This window comes from Myotis yumanensis, unplaced genomic scaffold (assembly GCF_028538775.1).
Source record: "Myotis yumanensis isolate MYYU_CA2020_CCGP unplaced genomic scaffold, mMyoYum1.0.hap1 SCAF_3, whole genome shotgun sequence".
Taxonomy (NCBI): Eukaryota; Metazoa; Chordata; class Mammalia; order Chiroptera; family Vespertilionidae; genus Myotis; species Myotis yumanensis.
The window spans coordinates 50818308-50840056 of record NW_027223754.1 but is presented as its reverse complement, the minus strand read 5'-3'; positions in this window follow the sequence as shown (position 1 = coordinate 50840056).

The window sequence follows — 21749 nt, the reverse complement described above, 5'->3', positions numbered from 1 at the left end:
TCCTCTCCCACAGAAATTGTAGAAGGTACAATGCTCCGGGGGTGGGGTGGGGGGCGCAGAACATATTCGGAAAAATACAGTACTCTGTCTTTACCAATCGGAGACTCACAAATTTCAGTTCTGACACTTTGCCTGTTACAACCACTTCATGCTTCACAGCGTAAAGTGACAGGGAAATTCTGTTTCTCTTTTTATTTACCGTAACTGAGTGCTATTCAAGTGACTATTCCGCTAGGAATCTTGCTCTTAAAGTGATCTAGTACTGAGTTCAGTAAGATAATTTTAAAATAATTTAAATAAATGGTTGTTGGTTAAGAAAAAAAAAAAAAAAAAAAAAAAAGAAATCCTCAGAATTACAAGATTTCTAAAATTTTACTTAATGATTTTTGGGGGTTTGCATCAAAATGAAAAATAATAAAGCAGAATGAGACTAACAGGGAACAATGAACCTGGGAGATATAATATATAAACTTGATGAGGCAATATTTGTATATTTGTACGAGTCAAGATTTTCTTGGGCCATTCAGAGGTCTCTTGAAGTATTTAGGAAAAAAACTATTTGAAATGAGGATAATAGTTTTTGTGCAAGGACAAAAGGTTTATTCTACATCATGAGAGAAACAATCTAAACAACAAAAAAGAAGAAAATATGAACATATGAGCAAATAATAAATATATATGCATATATAAGTATATCTATATGCTTGTATATATAAATCTATGTACACATAGTCTACACATACATATATAAGTAAATATGTATGTTTTTGCATTAATACATATATACAAATATATATTTACATATATGCAGTTTATCATTTTATCTAACAAAAATAATTATTTTACTCAAATTTCTAGTGTCTAGAAGACATTTTTAAATAAAAATTGACTATAAAATTGTCATTTGGTTATATACTGTTTTGTTTATTTCTAATCTGTTTCATTCTGGCTACATAATTGCAAAGGTATTAAGCTAAAAATTGACTTGCATTTCATATAATTTTATGAGTGGTTTATTGTACATCTTATTGTGCTTAAAAGTGGTTGAAAGACATTTAGTCACTTTTAAGTGCAAAAGATTACTTTCAAATTCACCCCCCCAAAGCTGGACCCTCTCTCAAATAAGTCACCTTCCTTTGTGATGATTTCTGATTTTGCCTTAAGAGTTCAAACTCATGCTGTTTCTTTGACCATGTTTATATTTATAGGGTTGCATCATAATCAGATACAACAGAGATCAGTCTTTTGAGTTGTTGCCTGGTTCAGATAATTTTATGTAGTATGATGGATTTTTTTAGACTCTAAGGCAGCCGTGGGCAAACTATGGCCTGCGGGCCGGATCCGGCCCGTTTGAAATGAATAAAACTAAAAAAAAAAAAAAAAGACCGTACCCTTTTATGTAATGATGTTTACTTTGAATTTATATTAGTTCACACAAACACTCCATCCATGCTTTTGTTCCGGCCCTCCGGTCCAGTTTAAGAACCCATTGTGGCCCTCGAGTCAAAAAGTTTGCCCACCCCTGCTCTAAGGTCTTGGCATTCTATTGTGGCATAGATGGTCAGGAGAACCTGGTAGGGTCCTTACAACTTCAATCAAGAAAAATGTCTTAATCTGGAGAAGGGTCCATTTGTTGTTCTGCAATCTAAAAAAATGTTAATTTGAATAGCTGATTTCAGAGATTGTTGGTTGTGTCTGAGAAAGGTTATGGACTGAGTTACAAGAGCTTAACTCATAGAGGCTTAAGTCATAAGGGGGCAACTCATATCATTTTGCAATAGCATTAAACATTGCCCAAAGGGACATGCATTGATAATTATTTAGCATGATAGTTTGGATGAGAGTAATCTATGCTGCTTTCTATTCCAAATTTGTAGGAATTCCAAGATTATTGTTTACTTATTAATTTATTGCTGTATTTCTGTTTGGGGACATTACAGATCAATAGAATAAAGGGAATTTTTTTTTAAGTCACTTAATGTTTACTTTGACAAATATTTTGGTCAAATGGATTTTAGAAACCATTTCTCATCTTTATTACTCCAGTAGTCTGGTAAAGATGGAAAAAAGTATAAGTGATTTTAATCTGGAAGAACAATAATATGTCTTCACAGATTTTTCAGTGAAGTATATCTATATACAGTGGGGTCTTGACTTACAAGTTTAATTTGTTCTGTGATGGAGCTCGTAACTCAAATTACTCTTATGTCAAATCAATTTTCACCATTACAATGACACGTGATGCTGGGCTGATGTTGTGGCGTTCACTGTGACTTTTGCTGTGCCAACTAGCGGTGGGGTATCTGAAGCTGGCTTGTAACCCGAATTTTAGCTCACAACTCAAAGCAAAAAATCTGCCGAGACGGCTCGTATCTCGAAAAACTCATTAGTTGGGACACTCGTAAGTCAAGGCCTCACTGTATATAAAAGGCTAATATGCTAAGTGTTCGTCCGACTGGTCACTATGACGCGCACTGACCACCAGGGGGCAGACGCTCAATGCAGGAGCTGCAGAGCTGCAGTGACTTGGCAGTGGTGGTTCTCGGGTGACATATGTCAAAACCAGAGAGGAGGTAGCCCAATTCCTTGCTGGGCCACGCGATTCCACCTTCGGCCATGGGTTATGTTGTTGCTGGGACTCTGTCGACCCTGAATCTGGTTTACTGCACACTTGCATTTGCATTCCACACCCTGTATGACAGCAACTTTGCAGAGTGCCCTCTTACACTCTGGGACCCCTCGGGGGATGTCGAAGAGCTGGTTTCGGCTTGATCCCTGCAGGCAAGGCTGAGGGATCCCACCTGCTGAAGGGACCCTGCTCACTTCGCAGATGCCCTTTGAGCCACGGCGCCATCCCAGGTGCAGCCGGCTGGGGAAGGACTGCAGGAAGTTGTCTCCAGGGCGTATCCAGCCCATCTCGCCCAGTCCTGCCCCACTGGCCACCTTCTAATTAATTTCCTTTCAATGTGCATGAATCCGTGCACCGAGTCACTAGTACACTATAATTTGATTGAAGGAGGAATAATCACATTAAAAAAAATCATGATCTACTGCTTCAAAGGAGAGGGAGATGCTATGTGGATAGACTGGGAATCAAAAGATGACATAAGTCCAAAACAACAGAATATTATGGCTGAGAAAATTCACTGGTGAAAATTACTTTTAAAACTTTTAATCAGAAATAAGGAAAATGAGCAGAGAGTGTCTTTTTTTTTTTTTAAGCTGAATGATGTATCATAGTTAGAATTCCTTGACTAATTCAGAAGGAAGGGAAAAGTAAGAAAAGGAAATCTATTTGGCATAGATTTGCTCCAGTAACTATCAAAAGCTCAATTTTGTGACTGCCACAAAAAAAGGAATCATTTAGGTTTAGAGATACAAACACAATCAAAGATAAATTTGAGTCCCAACAAGATCATTGCTGGATAGTGTAAGGTATCCTTTATTAGAATTTTGGAATGCTAAATTTTCCAATCCTTCCTGATGAAAGCAACAACATATTTTGGAAAGAGCCTAAAATTAGTTATCCTTCTATCAGTTTGATTTGTTTTAACTTTTTATTGGATAAACTCTCCCTTGTCCTCAGGTGTATCATGTTCTCATTGATTATTTGAAAAGGAATTCTGAATTTGAAAGCCCATTAACTTTGATTTGCTCTCTCTTGTTCTTCTATATTTATATGTCAGTTTTCAGAGCATTTAATTATTTTTCAGGCTTTATCAGGATTTCTACTTCCCAGATGAGGCAAAAATGTTAAATACTCTCAAAATTGTAGAAAAACACAACTATCGAAACCACAGAGTCTAGAATAAGACTTTACTACTTACTAATATTTGCCTTGGTCGTCAGTCTCTTAGAATTGCTTTTCTGGATTAGAACAACAGTGATCTGTGACTTTCAGTGCTATGATAAGGAGAAAGGGAATCATAATATTTAGGGGATGGCACAAGATAGTTTTCCTTCTCTAAGCTAAAACATCACAGGGCAGTGGAAAACTTAGGCTTTTTTGTTTTTTCAAAATTAAGTTTGCAAACTTATTTATCTTTTATAAACCTAAAATTATTTAATCATTAAGTTTAAAATGCCTTAAGTGTAGTTAATCCCATTTAAATACTGAGCTAATTAAATATCTTAAAACACATAAATCCATTCATAACTCAATTCTATTTTAAGTATTTCAGTTTTATGACTTAATAAACAAAACCTCCTGAGTATTACATAGTGCTAATAAAAGAACCTTACCAATAAGGGAAATGTTAAATCTCTTTGGATATTTCAATATGTTAAAAATAAACATTGTAAGAATTCAACTTAAAATGCTTCTACATAAATTATTCTATTACAAATTTTAAACTACTTGTGATATTTTCATCCTGAATGAGCCGATTTCATGTACACATCATAAGTACTTTAAAAACAAAATATTCGTAAGTGCTTTTTATTTTAAATCTGCCATATCTTTAAGCCTCTCAGACCTTATGTTATTGGATATTTTACTAACAAAGTTTTGTTTGAGACATGGGGCATTATTTGAGCAGAGCCATTCTTCTCAGCACCAGCTAAGGAAGATTTTAATTGTAGTGTCTCTAGTAATTTGGAATTACCTTCTCAACTTCTTAGAAAAAAGATATTGGACAGGATGCTGACCTCAGCAAAGCTCCCACCAAATGGCTTAGTCTGGGATGTTGATTATATAATTAATGTTTTTATTTTGAATGTATGATTTGCTAATAAATGATATTCCTAAATGTTTAGAATGTCCAGCTCTCAGCATTTGGTCTGTCTTGGTGGCAACAGTCAGCGACGGAAGGATGACACTCTGAAATTCTTCATTGGAGGCTAGAGGAAAGCTCTAGCAAGTCAGTCACCAAACACTGTATACAAATTTAATGTTGTCTGCATCTGGCAATCTATGGTCACATAATGAATAATTATGAGCACAAGAGTCATACGTAAATTACCACTAGACACACCAATTCTGCATTTTATTTAATTTCTAAGAATATTAGCACTCAATGTTTTTTTTTAATCTTTTCAAATTATTTCAACTCCATTAAATCCTATGTTGCTTTGTGTTACCTTTTATTTTTTCAGTTTTCTAAGCTAGAAATTGAAAGGTTGGCCTCTGATTTAGACCTTTATTCTAATATAATAGAGGCATTTGCAGCTATAAATTTTTCTCTGAACACTGATTTTGCTGAATTCTGTGTTTTAGTATATATTTTTGTTTTTACTAATCATAAATTATATTCTAATTTTCTTTATGATTTTGTATTAATAAATTTTAATTTGAGTTGAATCATTGATCTGTATTGTGGGTAATAGAAAAGGCTCATTTATAGTGTAATGTGTATAATCACAATCTGTTATTAACAATACTAGAGGCGTGGTGCACAAAATTTGTGCAGGGGGTGGTGGTCCCCTCAGCCCAGCTGGCACCCTCTCCAATCCAGGATCCTTTGAGGGATCTCCGACTGCCAGTTTAGGCCTGATCCCGGGGATTGGGCCTAAACTGGCAGTCAGACATCCCTCTCACAATCCTGGACTGCTGGCTCCTAACTGCTCACCTGCCTGCCTGCCGATCACCCCTAACTGCCCCACCCTGCCAGCCTGATCACACCTAACCACCTCTGCCTGCCAGCCTGATTGCCCCTAACTGCCCCCCCCCTGCCGGCCTGGTAGCCCCCAACTGCCCCCCCCCCCGACTGACCTGGTTGTCCCAACTGCCTCCCCTGCCGGCCTGGTTGCCCCTCGCAGCCTGCTGTTCAGTTGTTTGGTCGTCCCTCACTAACCTACCTGCCAGCCTTGTCGCCCCAATCAGCCTGCTGTTCAGTCATTACTGTTACTGTGAAAGCATCCCAGACAACTTGCATATTCTTCTATTATTAGTATAGATACCTCAATATCTTTTTTCATGTTTTCTCTTATTCTTTACCTAGAGATATTATGCTCAGAGAGTAAAAATAACAGAATTTAATTTTTAAAATGGCATTTTATTTTATGAGAGAGAGTGAGAGAGAGAGAGAGACTTATTTCAAGGAATTGGCTTATGTGATTTTGCTGGATAAGTAATTCTGAATAACATGGCAGATCACCAAAAATGGCAGGCTGAAAGTAGAAAGGAGATGAGACAGGAGGTGAGATTACAGATCAATGTGGAATTTCTTCTCCCAGGAAACCTCAATACTGCAGTTATGGCATTTAAACTGATGGATCGTGCCCATCGAGATTATTCAGTGTAATCTCCCTTTCTGTAAAATCAACTGATTTTAGCTGTCAATCACATGTACAAAATACCTCTACAGAACACTGGTATTAGTGCTTGATTGAATAATTGGGTACTCCAACCTAGATGAGTTGACACATAAAACTGAAGATCAAAGCATATATGTATTTTATACTAATTAATTTTACCAATATTTAAAGAGCTCCTATCACTTGTCAGGAACTATTTTAGGGACAGAAGATAAAAATGTAAGATAACTAAGTAAGGAAATAGCAATTGTCAAACTTCTCTTTTAGTTGGAAGCCAATAAGCCAATAATTGTTAAGGTTATTTTAGGTAATGACAGGCATTACAAAGAAAATTATCCAGGACCATTGGATAAAGATAGGCAGGCAGAATAAGGGTGCTTTCGTATTTTTATAGGGTGAATCCTACGGGCCAGGTTGATGGAGACTCAGATATGGCCACCATGAGTCAGTTCTGTGGGGGGAAGTCCCAGCACCCTGATCTAGAAGAAAGCTGCTCCTGAGTTCCTGTCCCAATGCCAGACAACTCAGCTCCTCCCTGTATGCCCCAAATTCCCCCCAAGCTGCTGCCCCAGTGCTGGAACTCAGGAGTACGTCTGTGCTCTGGCCCTTTAAGAGGAATTGTCTGGGTCTCCAGCTCCCTCCATGTCACTCAGCCACAATCCTCACTGGTTTTTACAGCTCATAGTTATGGGGACTTCTCTTCCAGGCACTTGAGCCCTGGGCTGGGAATCTGGTGTGGGGCTGGACCTGTTTCTTCTCACAGGAGACCTCCTCAGCCAAGATATCCCTCCTGATTAAAAATACGCCAATGTGGGTGTTGGACTAGCCCGTTCCATGTCTCCACCCCTCCTACCACTCTCAATGTGCTTTCTTCTTTAATGCTCTAGCTCATTCCATTCAGCCAGATTTTAATTTAGGAAGTTCTGAATGATGGTGTTCTGTATTTTAGTTGTAATGTTGATGTGGTTGTGGGAAGATCTGAGTACTGGCATTTACCTAGCTGCCACCTTGGTTTCCCCTCTGTTTTTACATTTTTACATATTTCCACTTAAAATGTTAAGTCATGAGATCTATAGATCCATTAACATTAAAATGTGTAGGCTCACTTTTTGTTGAGTGAAATTAAAATAATTATTTGAAAATAAAAGATGAAAATTAAAATCATATAGTTACCTAAGTGAAAATAGTCATTAACTGAGTTGTTTATTCAAAGATTGTTTTACTGTAACAAATGCTTTTACAATCAAACAGCATTTGTTAATCATTAATAAACTTATATGCATTTATATATGTAAATTTTATTTACATATTCTTCATTCTATAAAAGTAATGCTAAACATGATTACAGAAAGAAAATATAACTTAATCAATTATTGTAAATAATTTATAGATTATATTAATATGTTTTCTGTTTTAGATTCTCCTCCTCCCCCCAGATCATGGAAACAAACAGGACTTTCTAATGAGCCTTTAAATAATCAGAATTTAAATGAAATATTTATATTAATCCCTGATGATTTTAATTAACTAGGTCATATTCGCTAAGGGATTATTCCTATAATGCATGGGTAAAAGGCAAATAAAAATAAAATTATAAAACTTTACCAAATGGATGATAATTGAAGGGAATTAAATCACCCATTTCAAAATTATGCTGAGAGTTTAGTTGAATCAATGATTACACAAAATACTAGAGTCTATAATTGTGGTTAAAATTCTTTAGGTTTTCTCTGAAGACATTTCTGAAAGTGCTTATCTTATAATGTGCAAACAGAGGATTCGTTTGGAAATTAAAATTTGAAGTTATTTATTTTTAAACTTATCATGAATGTAGAATAAAAATGTAAAAGTTTAGTGAAATATGTCATTTAATATTTTGGTTAGTTAATGAGTACAAATTGAAAAAGTATTATAATTCAATTTTAATTAAATATTTTGCATGATCAGAAAAATCCAGGCCGAAGTATCATATTAACTGTTGTTATTACAAGATGTTTTTGCTCCAGATTTTTTATTTGATTGCAATAATTATATTCAACTTGATAAAGAAAACCAAAGAGAAAAAAACTTTAGCAGTTGAAGTTAAGGACCTATTATGCATGAAAGAAAAATAAATGAGTCTAATAAAATAGACTACTGGTTCTATTTCTCTGATGTAACCCTGACTGATACACATGCATACAGATAATTTACTAATTATGCAATCTATTTCATGTCTGAAAATAAAATTATATGTAATAAATTATAAAATGTTGGTAATTATTATAAATTCTATAGTCAACCACTGTAAAATTGAAAGGAAGGTTTTTTCATCCTTTTTTCTTGACATTATAAAAAACAAGAGTTAAGATTAAGAGGCAATCATAAAATAATTTTAAAATAAAAAGGATTTCTTTAATTTATTCTCTGAGAAAATAAGTAGGAACAAAATATAAGAAAGGACTCAGTGTAATTAAAAAATTTAGATAAACAGAAAACTATAATAAAAGTTTTTGTTAAATAGTACTTCTATGCTGGCTGATTTTCAGAGAAAGAAAATCATGCATTTCATACACACGCATACACAAACACTCATTTCTGTGTGTAGAGTGATTAAGTATATACTTAACTGTAACTAACATTAGAGAAAAAGACAAACATTTTAAATCAAGTCTAATAAGTTACTGATATAGATAATATAAGAATTATTTTTCTTTATCAATGTCTGAAAATAAATAATTCTGGATTTAATTTAATCAATGTTTCATTATATAACAGTAAATGTGTGGAGAAAAAGGTTTGTCAAATGCATCTAAACTAATTTCAGCAGCTACATAAAGAGTGAACAAAAATGTAAAAATACAGTCTTCAAGCATATCAATTATAGGGATTTAAGATGGGTTGATGCTTGAAGAAGGAAACATTAAAAAAGGAAGTACAATATGAAATTTGCCCAAACATGAACATTTAATGCAGGATTCTCCAAAGAGAAACACAACCAAGAAGAAGATATTGAAGTATCTAGGTCATTAGTAGACTTTCTTGACTTGAATTATTGAAGTTTTCCATTGTTTTTAATCATAGGCCATGGTAATGTGCACACACTCTGAAAACCCCAGTCGCCCTAGGGTAGTTCATATATGAGCAAAACTTCTTGTAATAGACCACTGATGCTTGGGGATTGTTTGTTATGCAGCACATTATGGCAATAGATTACTGACTTAGATATCATGTGTGTAGAAGTGAACAACAAAATTCTAAATGTGCCATACTTTCTTATTAAGGAGGCATCGTTCAATGGAAAATAATAAAATATATAGGATTCCAAAAAAAAAAAAAAGAAGAAGAAGAACATTCAAGTACATATTTTTCTGGGCCTTAGTATATTTAGAGAAACATTCAAATTTTTAAATGGGAAATTCTTCATGAGTAATTGATGACGAATAATAATTTTCTATACAGATATTTAAAAATAAATATTTGCAATACTTCTGAAATTTGTAGAAAACAAGCCAATGAAATTATTATTTGTAACATTAACATAAGGACATAGTATAATACAGCAGGTCTCTGAATAAACATTATTTTGTTGTAAAATTGATGAGAAAAAAGATTGATTCCCAGACAGAGCCACTGTGTGTGTACAGTTTGCACATTCTCCCTATATCTGTGTGGGTTTCTCCAGGTCCTCCAGTTTCCTCCCAAAGATGTGCATGGTAGGTGAAGTGGTCCCAGTGTGAGTATAGGTGTCTGAGAGCACCCTGTGCAGGAAGGTTGGTCTGTCCAGGGCTGGTTCCCACCTTGCACCCTGATCAGCAGGGAAACTCTAGGCACTCCCAACTTGGAACTGGAATAAGAAGTTTGGAAATTAATTGTTCCTTGTTTTTATTAACCTTTCTTAAATGTGAGTAAAGCTCACATTTATTTCAGTACTTACTACTATGTGTCTTGGGTCCTTATTTAGATGTTTAGTGATGTTTTTGTGATCAGAAATATGTCTTAGACCCAGCCAGCATGGCCCAGTGGTTGAGCATCGACCTGTGCACCAGGAGGTCACGGTTTAATTCCCGATCAGGACACATCCCTGGGTTGTGGGCTCAATCCCCAGTGTGGGGCATGCAGGAGGCAGCTGATCAATGACTCTCTCATCATTGATGTTTCTATCTCTCCCTCTTCATTCCACTCTGACAACAATAAAAATATATTAAAAAAAGGAGAGAAAAGTATCTACACATTAAAAAAGAAATATGTCTTAAGAACTTAACTTTTGTTTCTATCAGTCTATAGCAGGGGTGGGCAACCTTTTTGTGATAAGGATTTGTGGAAAGTATGTAGTAGAAATGATCTCTTATCATTATCCTCACCCTCAGGAAGGGATTCAATGTTTAGTTTCTTTCATTCTCAATTGCATGTAATGAAACATGCCACGCGGCCTCTAACAGTAAACAAGGTGCTGCTGGGGAAGATCATTGGTCTGAAAAAATGCTGAAGTATGGAGAAATAAGGAGGACAAAGGAGCTGATCGGAGAGAGAGTCCTAGTGGAGCTGCCTACACTGCAAATGTTTGGTGAGTGAGAGACACAGAGTTTTCCCGAGAGTTTAGGACACCAGTGCAGGTTAATTCGTTTCTGATGACCTTGCCTGAGGCTTCCAGTGTTGTGCCTCTGGTTACAGAATGGGTTACACACCAGGGTAGGAGAGCCTGGATCCAAAGGCAGTGTAAGTGACCATGCAGGTCAGTAAGTGGCTGACACTATCAATGCACATGTACACTAACTAGCTCATGTGCCTGAGAGCCTCCTCAGACCTGCTGGAACTTTTCAGTGCACCCTTTGGGGAGGGTTGAATTTTGTAGGCCTGTCATTCCGAGAACACCAAGTCCCTATGCAGAGAAGCTGCAAATCAATCGATGATTATAGACTATGTTAGGAAAATAAGGAATAAACAAACACTTTTCTTCTTTCAGAACAACTGAGGAGCAAGAAGAAGGAAGAAGTGATGAGAAAGCATTTGTCTTTCTTATCTCACTCAGAGCTATTGGGACCATATATCTAGTCTTTATGGAAAAATAAGGGAGATTAAGATATGTTGACATTTTAAATAGACATTAAGTCTTATCATAAACTAATATATCTAAATAATTAAAATGACATAAGTAGTTATTGGAAGCATACTGAAATATCAATAAAGGAGAACTATTATTTATCAGAAAAAATCGTTTCACAGAGCATTGTTGATAATTAATATTGCAAAAATAAGACAGAATGATATTTATAACAGCAAATAGAAATTTTGAAACATTTATTTTGCTTTATGTATATACAGACACTTGTATATGTATATGTATATGTTTATGTATATGTACAGATATATGTATATGTATATGTGGATATGTGTATAACTCTTTTTTGTACCTTTCTGATCCTTAAAATTTTCTATAGATATTAGGATATACATATCAGAAATTTAAATTTAATACATAAATATTTATTTACTTCATTCATATTTGTGATAAAACGAACATAAGAATGGGCTATTATTATGCTCTTATATCATTGGTACTTGCAACAGTGTAATGCAGAACATCACTCTCCTGATGTACAACATGTCTAATTGTCATTCACACCACAAGCAGATTTGCCATGGTGACATCTGACCAGAGCAAGGGTACAAGATTTTAAAAGCTTTAAAACCCCATAGATTTTGTTAGTTTTCTCATCATCTCCAAGGTCATAATTATTCAGAAACTTGGAGAAATGTATTACCTAAGGGATTGATAGAGATCATATAGCCTACTCACTTTACTATTAAAAGGTGTACTTTCTTGTGAAATTAAAAACTTTCACAAAGACTAAAAGCAACAGAAGAGTTGTATTCAGGCAAAGTTATTAAAAATGCCCTACAGCTATGATCTGTAAGATTGGAATCTGATGGGAATTAAATGTGTCACTTCACACTCTATTGCAGTATTCACATCTTTTAATTTTTAATGTTAAAACAAAGCCTAGCCTAAAACTTTAAATTTGAATGTCAGTAGAAGACATTTTAAATCATTTATAACAATGCGTAATTTCAGAATTTTATCTAAAGTGAGACAAACCTTTCAAATAAAACCATTTCAGCTAATTTATTATTAAAATATTGTTTTAACCAGAGTTTATCATGAAAGATAAGCTACTTTGTTTTACATTAAATTATCATTACTCCTTTAAAAATATATCCTTCTATCTTGAATTTTCCCTGGTAACACTAGTGTAGGGAGCCATAGTGATGCAAATATATTGTTAAGAAGTTTTTATTTTTATTTTTATACATTATGCAGTCTACAAGTATTTTCTGATTGTCCACTACTTCCATGAACCACTCAGAGTGCTATGAGTGTGGCAGTGGGGAAAAAAAATCCCATTTTTTGGGTACCTACAACTGGAGAGAAATTGATAATAACCATATAAATGACATGCCAAGTACCATTAAGTGATGTGAATGTGACCAAAGTAAACGAAGAAGTTAGAAAGTAAAAAGAATGGGTGATGATGAAACCAGGGGTGGTTTCAGAAACATGTGACTTATGCTGTCCACATGGCTCCACATTCAGAAGGACCTTGTGTTTAGCTTAATGCACTGCTTTCACTGTCTTGAAATTCTTAATGCTTTTTGAATAAGGAGACACCTCTGCTGCGGCCCCACCAGCTATGGCTTTGTCCGGAAGGACATCCGGTCTAATTAGCATATTGCACTTTTATTATTATAGACTGGTGGTCTGGTGCATAAAATTCATGCACATTAAAAGGGAATTAATTAGAGGAAATATTTTAATATTGCTATTTGCCCTTTCTCTATAATAGAAGTGTCAGAGATGAAAGAAAATTAGTAAAATGTATATGAAAATATCCCTCCTGTCAGAGTCTGGGGTGTGCCGCAGGACACAGAGTCAAGTCACTGCCCACCCGCACATGCTTCGAAATCGCAGGAGACCCAGCCCTGGCCAGCCCCACCACCGTCAAGGCCCTCTGGGTGGGAAGTGCAGCCTCAGGTCCCCCAGCCTGGTGCTGGGCAGGGGGCACAGCCTCAGGTCCCCCATAAAGCCCAGCCAGACGGGGGGTGCTGCTTCATGACCCTGTCAAACCCCGCTGATGAGGGGTGCAGAACTCAGGTCCCTCAGCACAACCTCAGGTCGCCCAGCCTGGCATTGGGGTCGGGGCCGTGGCCTGAGGTCCTACGGCCCAGTGCCAGGAAGGGAGCATAGCCTGAGGTCCCCCATTAAGCCCCACTGGGCGGGGGACACGGCCTGAGGTCCCTTGGCCCGGCGCTGGGGTTGGGGGCATGAACTGAGGTCCCTCGGCCCAGTGCGAGGGTTGGGGACATGGCCTGAGGTCTCCCGTCAAGCCCTGCCGAGCTGGGGAGGTGGGGCACAGCCTAAGGTTCCCTGCCCAGGCCAGGTGCCATGCAGCCTCAGGTCCCTGATGTATGGTCACTATGATGGCATCTCAACTAATTTGCATATTATCCTATTATTAGATAGACTAGTGGCCCAGTGCACACAATTTGTGCATATTAAAAGGGAATTAATTAGAGGAAATATTTTAATATTGCTATTTGCCTTTTCTCTATAATAGAAGTGTCAGAGATGAAAGAAAATTAGTAAAATGTATATGAAAATCTTCCTCCTGTCAGAGTCTGAGGTGTGCCATGGGACCCATAGTCCCGCCCACTCACGTGTGCCTCGAAATCGCACAGACCCAGACCTGGCCGGCCCCACCCCCAATGAGCGAGATCCAGACCCTGCCAGCCCCACCTTTGTCAAGCCCCGCTGGGCGGGGGGTGCAGCTTCAGGTCCCCTGGCCCAGTGCCAGACAGGGGGTGCAGCCTCAGGTTCCCCATCCTGGTGCTGGGGTGGGGGGCATGGTCTGAGGTCCTCTGGCCTGGTGCCAGGGCGAGAGGCACAGCCTCAGGTCCCCCAGCCCAGGGAGAAGGGCACGGCCTGCGGTCAACCGTCAAGCCTCGCTGGGCGGGGAGCATGGCCTGACATTCCCCGGGCCAGCGCTGGGGCAGGGGGCATGGCCTGAGGCGCCCCAGCCCAACTCCAGGGCAGGGGGCATGGCCTGAAGTCCCCCAGCCCAAGGTCAGGGCGGGGGGCACAACCTGAGGTCCCCTGGCCAAGCACCAGGATAGGGGTGAACCTTGAGGTCCCTGATCAAGCCCCACCAGGTGGAGGGTGCAGCCTGAGGTCCCCCGGCCTGGGCCGGGGTGGGAGCCGTGCCTTGAGGTCCCCCGTAAAGCACCACTGGGTGGGGGACGCGGCATGAGGTGCCCTGTCAAGCCTTGCTGGGCAGGGAGCACATCCTGAGGTCCCCTGGCCTGGTATCAGGGCAGGGTTGTGGCCTAAGGTCCTCCTGTCAAGCCCTTCTGGGCAGGGGGCATGGCCTGAGGTCCCCTGTCAAGCTCCACCCAGCAGGGGGCATGGCCTGAGGTCCCATGTCAAGCTCCACCAGGCGGAGGATGTGGCCTGAGGTCCCCAGTCAAGCTCCACCCCGCGGGGGGCAGGCCTGAGGTCCCCTGTCAAGCCCCACCAGGCGTGGGGTGCAGCCTCAGGTTCCCTGCCCCATCCCAGTGCCACACAGCCTCAGGTCCCTGCTGATTGCTCGTTAAGGCTTGTTATGGCATGACGGTCAATTTGTATATTCCCTCTATATTAGATAGGATAGGGTGGATCAGGGAAGGCATATCTGAGAGAAACTTAAGAAATATTTGTGTATTCCTTGCATCCATATCTTCCCCAGTGATTACAGGAAGAACATTTCATAGGGAATAACAAATGTAACATCCTGTAAAAATTGGAGGAATAACAGAAATGTTAGTAGGGTTGAAGGAGAGAGAATTTGGTAGGGTTTTAGAAGCAGGGAGTAGGGCAGACCTTGGCCAGGGAGTATGGCCTCTTCAAAGTGAGGACTTTGTGTTTTAGCTTGAGTGAGACAATAACTTTTGAAGAATTTTGAGGAGAGTAGCATGATCTGAAATACTTTTGCAAATTGGTTTAGATGTGGAAGGAGACTGATTTACTAATCTAGATAAGAGTTGATATGTAGAGAGTAAACTGTAATGGGAAAAGTGTAGACTAGAGACAGGATAAGAGATGGTCTAAGGAAGATGAAAAGTTAGAATAGTGAAACAGTTGAGGCTCAGTTTCTACAATCATCCTGTGGAGATTCCCAAACTGCCTCAGACACATCTAGTGTGAGTATATTTGTGAATGTCTTTGTTGTTTTTGGGGTGGAATGAGATATAATCATGAGGTCTTATATACTGTCCATTTCTCTTTAATGCCATGCTTGCGTAAGTCTCTTAATAAGGTTATTGCTTTGACCTCAAATTTTTCCCCCTCCCCTAAAAAAGGAAGCGTAAAGTCCAGATTTGTAACCCTCAATTCAGATCTACATAACTAAAATTTTTGGGACTGTAGGAGCTCATACTTCTACACAAAACATTTTCCTCCATATAATTTGTAGAGTCCCGGTGCATGAAATTCATGCACAGGGGGTCCCTCAGCCCGGCCTGCACCCTCTCTAATCCAGGACCCCTCAGGGATGTCTGACTGCAGGATGGGGCCTAAACTGGCAGTCAGACATCCCTCTTGCAATCCAGGACTGCTGGCTCCTAACCGTTCGTCTGCCTGCCTGCCTGCTCTCCCCTAACCACCTCTGCCTGCCGGCCTGATGCCCCTAACTGCTCCCCTGCCAGTCTGATTGCTCCCTAACTGCTCTCCTGCTAGCCTGATTGCCCCTAACTGCCCTCTTCTGCCAGCCTGATCACCCCCTAACTGCTCCCCCCTGCCAGCCTGATCGCCCCTAACTGCCTCTGCCTCTGCCCTTGCCACCATGGCTTTGTCTGGAAGGATGTCCAGAAGATGTCTGGAAGATGTCCAGTCTAATTAGCATATTACCCTTTTTTTAGTATAGATTTTGGAGACTTTTTTGAAAATCAGTAGGCCACTTAAGTCAGGTCCTCTTTTTTTTTAAAGTCTTTATTGTTGAAAGTATTACATATGTCTCCTTTTTTCCCCCCATTGACCCCTTCTGGCCTGCCCAAAAGGCCTCTTTTTGGATGCCCTAGTCCATTTCATTGATTTATGTGTCTGTCCTTATGCCAACACCACACTGCCTCAATTACTGTAGCTTTATAAAAATTCTTGAAATCAATATGTACAAATCAAATTTGATTTTCATTTTCAAATTGTTTTTTAGGTCATTTACCATTTTATATAAATCTTAAAGTAAACCTTTTAATTTATCCAAAATACTTATTAGGATATTGATAGTATTGTACTACATCTACAGAAAAACTTTGAGAAGATTGCAATCATAACAATATTTAGTTCTCCAACCCATAATCTCAGTATTCAGGACTTCTTTAAATGTGATTGCAATATTTAATATGTTCCATTATATAGCTTTTGCACATTTTGTCTTAACTTTATTCCTATGCCTTTTTAAATGATATTGTGAATGGGATCTTCAAAATATATTTTAATTATTTATTTCTAATATATAGCTAATTGGTAGAATTATATTGACCTTATGTCTTGCTATGTAAATGGATTTAATCTAATAAAAAGTGATAATATCTGGAATGCTTTTATTTTTATCTGTAACTAAATCTGACATTGATGTGTTGGTCATTTCTCTTTAAAACCTTGGATATCTATTTATTTTCCTTATTGTGAAACATAAATCTAAATATCAAGATAAGAGTGAAAGCCCCTTACAGAGCAAAAGATATATTTGAGGACATATTTAGGAAGTAACACATTAGTGTTAATTCATATTATGTGTGCAGTCACACAATGAGAATCCATAGAAATACAAAATTATACAAGCTTTGATTAAAACTTATAGAATAATTATTGTGACAAGGATGTAGGATATTAAAATTGTAGATAACTCAAGTTAATTTTTATTAGCAACTGATTATTAATTGCATGAAATATTATTGTAAAAAGACATCAAAGTCTGTGCCCCTGGGGAAAAAAAAACTCCATGCAAATTAGAATTTGTTTGCCTGGTATTCAGAGGAGAAAGTAAATAAACACAATATTGGATATTTCAGAAATACTAGTAGAATGCAATAGTTTAATGTGATCACTAGGTAGACTTTGCGATGTATGGAAGCTGGGAAATGGAGCCAACTTCACTGAACATTTTCAGTTTTGGCTAGTGTATAAAGTGGTCCAAATTGTTATACATGATACATGATATTCTCTAATGCTTGTTGTATATTAAATGACATGATTTTATTTTTGCATGAAAATATTAATGACTTGATAGCTTTCCTAATGGATTATATTTTTCAAAAGCTTTTAAAGTTGATATGGTAAACTGAATTCATGACTTGACTTCATAACATGTTAAAAAGAAAAGAAACAAAATTATTCCATTCTGATTTTGTTCCTAACTGAATGTTAGGATTACTCATTTTTGAACAAAGAATTGTGGGAAGGGAATGCTACTCACATTATGAGATTTTTTTATATATGTATACATTATACTATAATATAAAAGTAGAATGTATTAATATATATCTATTATGATTCCCCAAAATTTTGATATGTAGACAGTGATCACTCTTTTGCATTCTGGGTTTTGTTTAAATAAATAAATAAATATATATATATATATATATATATATTCTCTATATATAATTCAATATCTACATACTTTATTGTTTATCAGGCAATCACAGTAGCTTTTCAGAAAATATATTTTTGTTGATTTCAGAGAGTAAGAGAGAGGGAGGTAGAAACATCAATGATGAGAGAGAATCATTAATTATCTGCCTCCTACATGCTTCTACTGGGGATTGAGCCTGCAACCCAGGCATGTGCCCCAACTGGGAATTGAGCCATGAGCTCCTGGTTCATAGGTCAATGCTCAACCACTGAGCTATGCCAGCCTGGAACAGTAGCTTTTTGTGTGCTGCTAAATTAAATTTAGTAGAAAGAAACAATTGAGCCTGTAAGGGTTTGTAGCCATCTTCATTGAAATAAAGTATCAAAGAGACTAGGCCCTAGTTTGAAAAAGTGCAAGATCAGAGTGCCAGCATGGTCTGGTTCTAATGAAAGTTTTCTGGCTTATAGATGACCAAATTATTGCTATGCCCTCAACAAGTAATAAAACTGTGAAAAATAAATTGGATGTTACTTAGAAATTATCTATAAATTTGAACCTATTTATTTAAGTAGCAACTATACTATCAATTACTAGCAGAAAGCTAATATTATTTTATAAAAAATTTAATTGAATTATAAAACAAGTATATCTCATAAAGGCAGCATTAGATTACATAAAAGGCATTCCATTTTTTGTATACTTATGTATGTTAAATTATACACCTTTTTCATAAGCAAACACAAAGCAGCAGCTGGCTTCTGACATTTAAACAGGTTTTCTTTTACTTTCATGATTTTTCTGCTTTCAGTTGCTGCACTGTTCTATTTTATTTTACATGAAGTGAACAAACCACACTGTTTAGTGATGATTTTTAAAGCAAGATTACAATCTAAAAATCAAATATGTTTAATGAATATGGTCATCATATTAATTAAGTAATTTCTTCTTTAAAAAAAAAAAGATAATATGTTTACTTCCCTCACTACATTTACCAAGTATTGCTATGCTCATGTTTGGAATAGACAGATATGATATCCCCTGTGAATTTAATCTTATCAATCATACAAAACAATTTTTTTAAAAAAATGCAGTCACTTTTCTCATTTAATGGCTGGTAATAACAATGGCTAAGATGTTTGCTTGTTAATATTTTTTTCTGGTTAATGAGTGTTTCCAACTATTTTTAGTACATTTCTCAATCATATCTTGAAAATTCAGGCTGAACTTATTCTCAGAAAAATGATTTTCTAAGCATATTTTAAAAGTGTTGGCACATAGATTAAAAAAACTGACTTAATTGAGTTAGCTGGTATATGTACATAAAATCTAATAAAATGATTCCTGCTCCGATTAATTCTGTGTAGATGCTAGATACCTGGTGCTTGATTGAGCTGACAGAACAATCATATTTTAATTCTTCTGAGTGGTCCTATAAAATCATGCTAAGCTGAATTAATTTCTTATAATTATATACATTAAAGTTAATAATAGACAGTTGAGATAATAATGAAGAAACAGTATTCTCTATATAGAAATGTTGTGTCATTATATCACTTACCCAAAGTATGGATGAGTGTATGAGTGAGTATTTACATTTTATATTTTGAATATGTTATATCTTAACAGAGCTGAGTAAACATACATAACTCCAGATACTTAACAGTGAAATGAGATGATGCCATGTCTTACTGAATAGGAGAGTAATTGATCCATTCTTTAGAAGATTTGAACTGAAATATGATTTTAGATTGACTGTAAACACATGAATGATCTAATTCTTATATTTTGTGGACTTAGAGGTAATTTAACCCAAGACAGAGAATATTTACTTTTAAAAATTTGGAGGACATATAAATATATATATACATATGCTTATCTTAGATTTTTGTATATAGATAAATATAGATGCAGATACAGTATAGATATATACAGATCAATAAATATATATTCCTTCATCCATGCAGAGATGAAATATATTCATGTGTGCATATGTATACACACACATACACACATATGTATATGCATACCTTAATTTAGAAGAAGCATTGAACCATGTGAATGTGGGTATGTATGTATATGTGTATACACATACAAATATTTATATGTATGTGTATGCATATTTCATTTATGTTTGATATATTTACATATATATGAAACAGTGTGTGTAAAATATATGTGTGATGCAGTTCACAGTTTTTTACTTACTTTACATTTTGACACAAAGCTCTGTAGAACCATCTGAAAGGATTATGGGCAAGAAGGAGAAACATGATTTAAAGCCAGTCTCCTCACATTTTGCTTCAAAGGGAAGAGTTTGCACAATAATTTATATCTTCAAGTGACTTACAATTTATTTTAGTTAAGTTACTCTGCTGCTTTTTAAAAGTCTGTTTTTATTGATTTCAGAGAGGAAGGAAGAGGGAGAGAGATAGAAACATCAATGATGAGAGAGAATCATTGATTGGCTGCCTCCTGCAAGTCCTACACTGGGGTTTGAGTCTGCAACCTGGGCATGTGCCCTGACCGGGAATCAAACCATGACCTCCTGGCTCATAGGTGGATGCTCAACCACTGAGCCAGGCCACTGGGGCTATTCAGCTGCTTTAAAAAATGTAAAACCAATGGGTAGTAGGGAGAATAAAATAAATATACTCAAATTTTATTCCTGGGGTACCCATTCATTGGTCACAAGTCTTAGAGAAAAGCTGGAGTGATGAAATGCTTATTTATCCAGATTGTCTTGAAAGATCAAATGTAATCATAGTCATCCTTAAATTCTACTCTTTCATTTACCATGATCAATTGGTTCCCAAGTTGGCTACCCTTCTTGAATATCTTTTTCACCAATTCTTTCCACAAATTAATTTACATGTTGTATGTTAAGCATCAGTTAGAGCCATCCTTTTCTGCTTTTGCCATGATATTGCCATATTATTCTAATAGCCTCTGACAAATATTCATAAAGTGCTAATATATCCAATATGCAAATCTGTTCATACAAGTCTTCTATTTAAAATCTTCTAAGACACCTCATTGACTATATGATAATATTATTTGGTATGGCATATGAAATATGAAACCTTTCATTTTTGTGATCCCTTAACACACAACTTCAGCTTTGCCAATGTTTCATGTACTATGCTTCACCCTAACATTTAATTTTATTAGTTTTTAAAATTTATCTTTATTGTTAAAGGTATTACAGATGTTCCCTTTTTTTTTTTCTCTATTGGCCTCCTCCACGTCTCTCCCGCCCACTCTCCAGGCCTTCACCACACTATTGTCTGTCCATGGATTATGCATATATCCATGTAAATTCTTTGGTTAATCTCTTCCCGCACTTCCCCTCCCCACTCCCTGACCCTCTAAATTTGTCAGTCTGTTGCATGCTTCAGTGTCTCTGGATCTATTTTGTTCAACTGTTTATTTTGTTTATTAGATTCCATATATAAGTGAGATAATGTGATACTTGTCTTTCTCTGACTGGCTTATTTTACTTAGCATAATACTCTCAGGTCCTCTCATGTTGTCTCAAAGGATAAGAGATCCTTCTTTTTTACAGCTGCATAAATGTCTGTGATCCTTTAACATCACCACCTGTATAAACATTTTCAACCTTGTTTCTCAAGAGCTGACAAACGAGCAGTGTTAGTTATCTGTCATTTATTCATGAAACTCCTCCCCCAATTTTCTACACTATTAGACTATCTCTACATTTTAATCACATCTAAGTGGTATTTTTATATTGAATCATAATAATTTTTAAATATGATATGTTAAGCACCTAGTTCTGCTTAAGAACTTGGCCTGCTTCATCACTTTTTAAAAAATATATTTTTATTGATTTCAGAG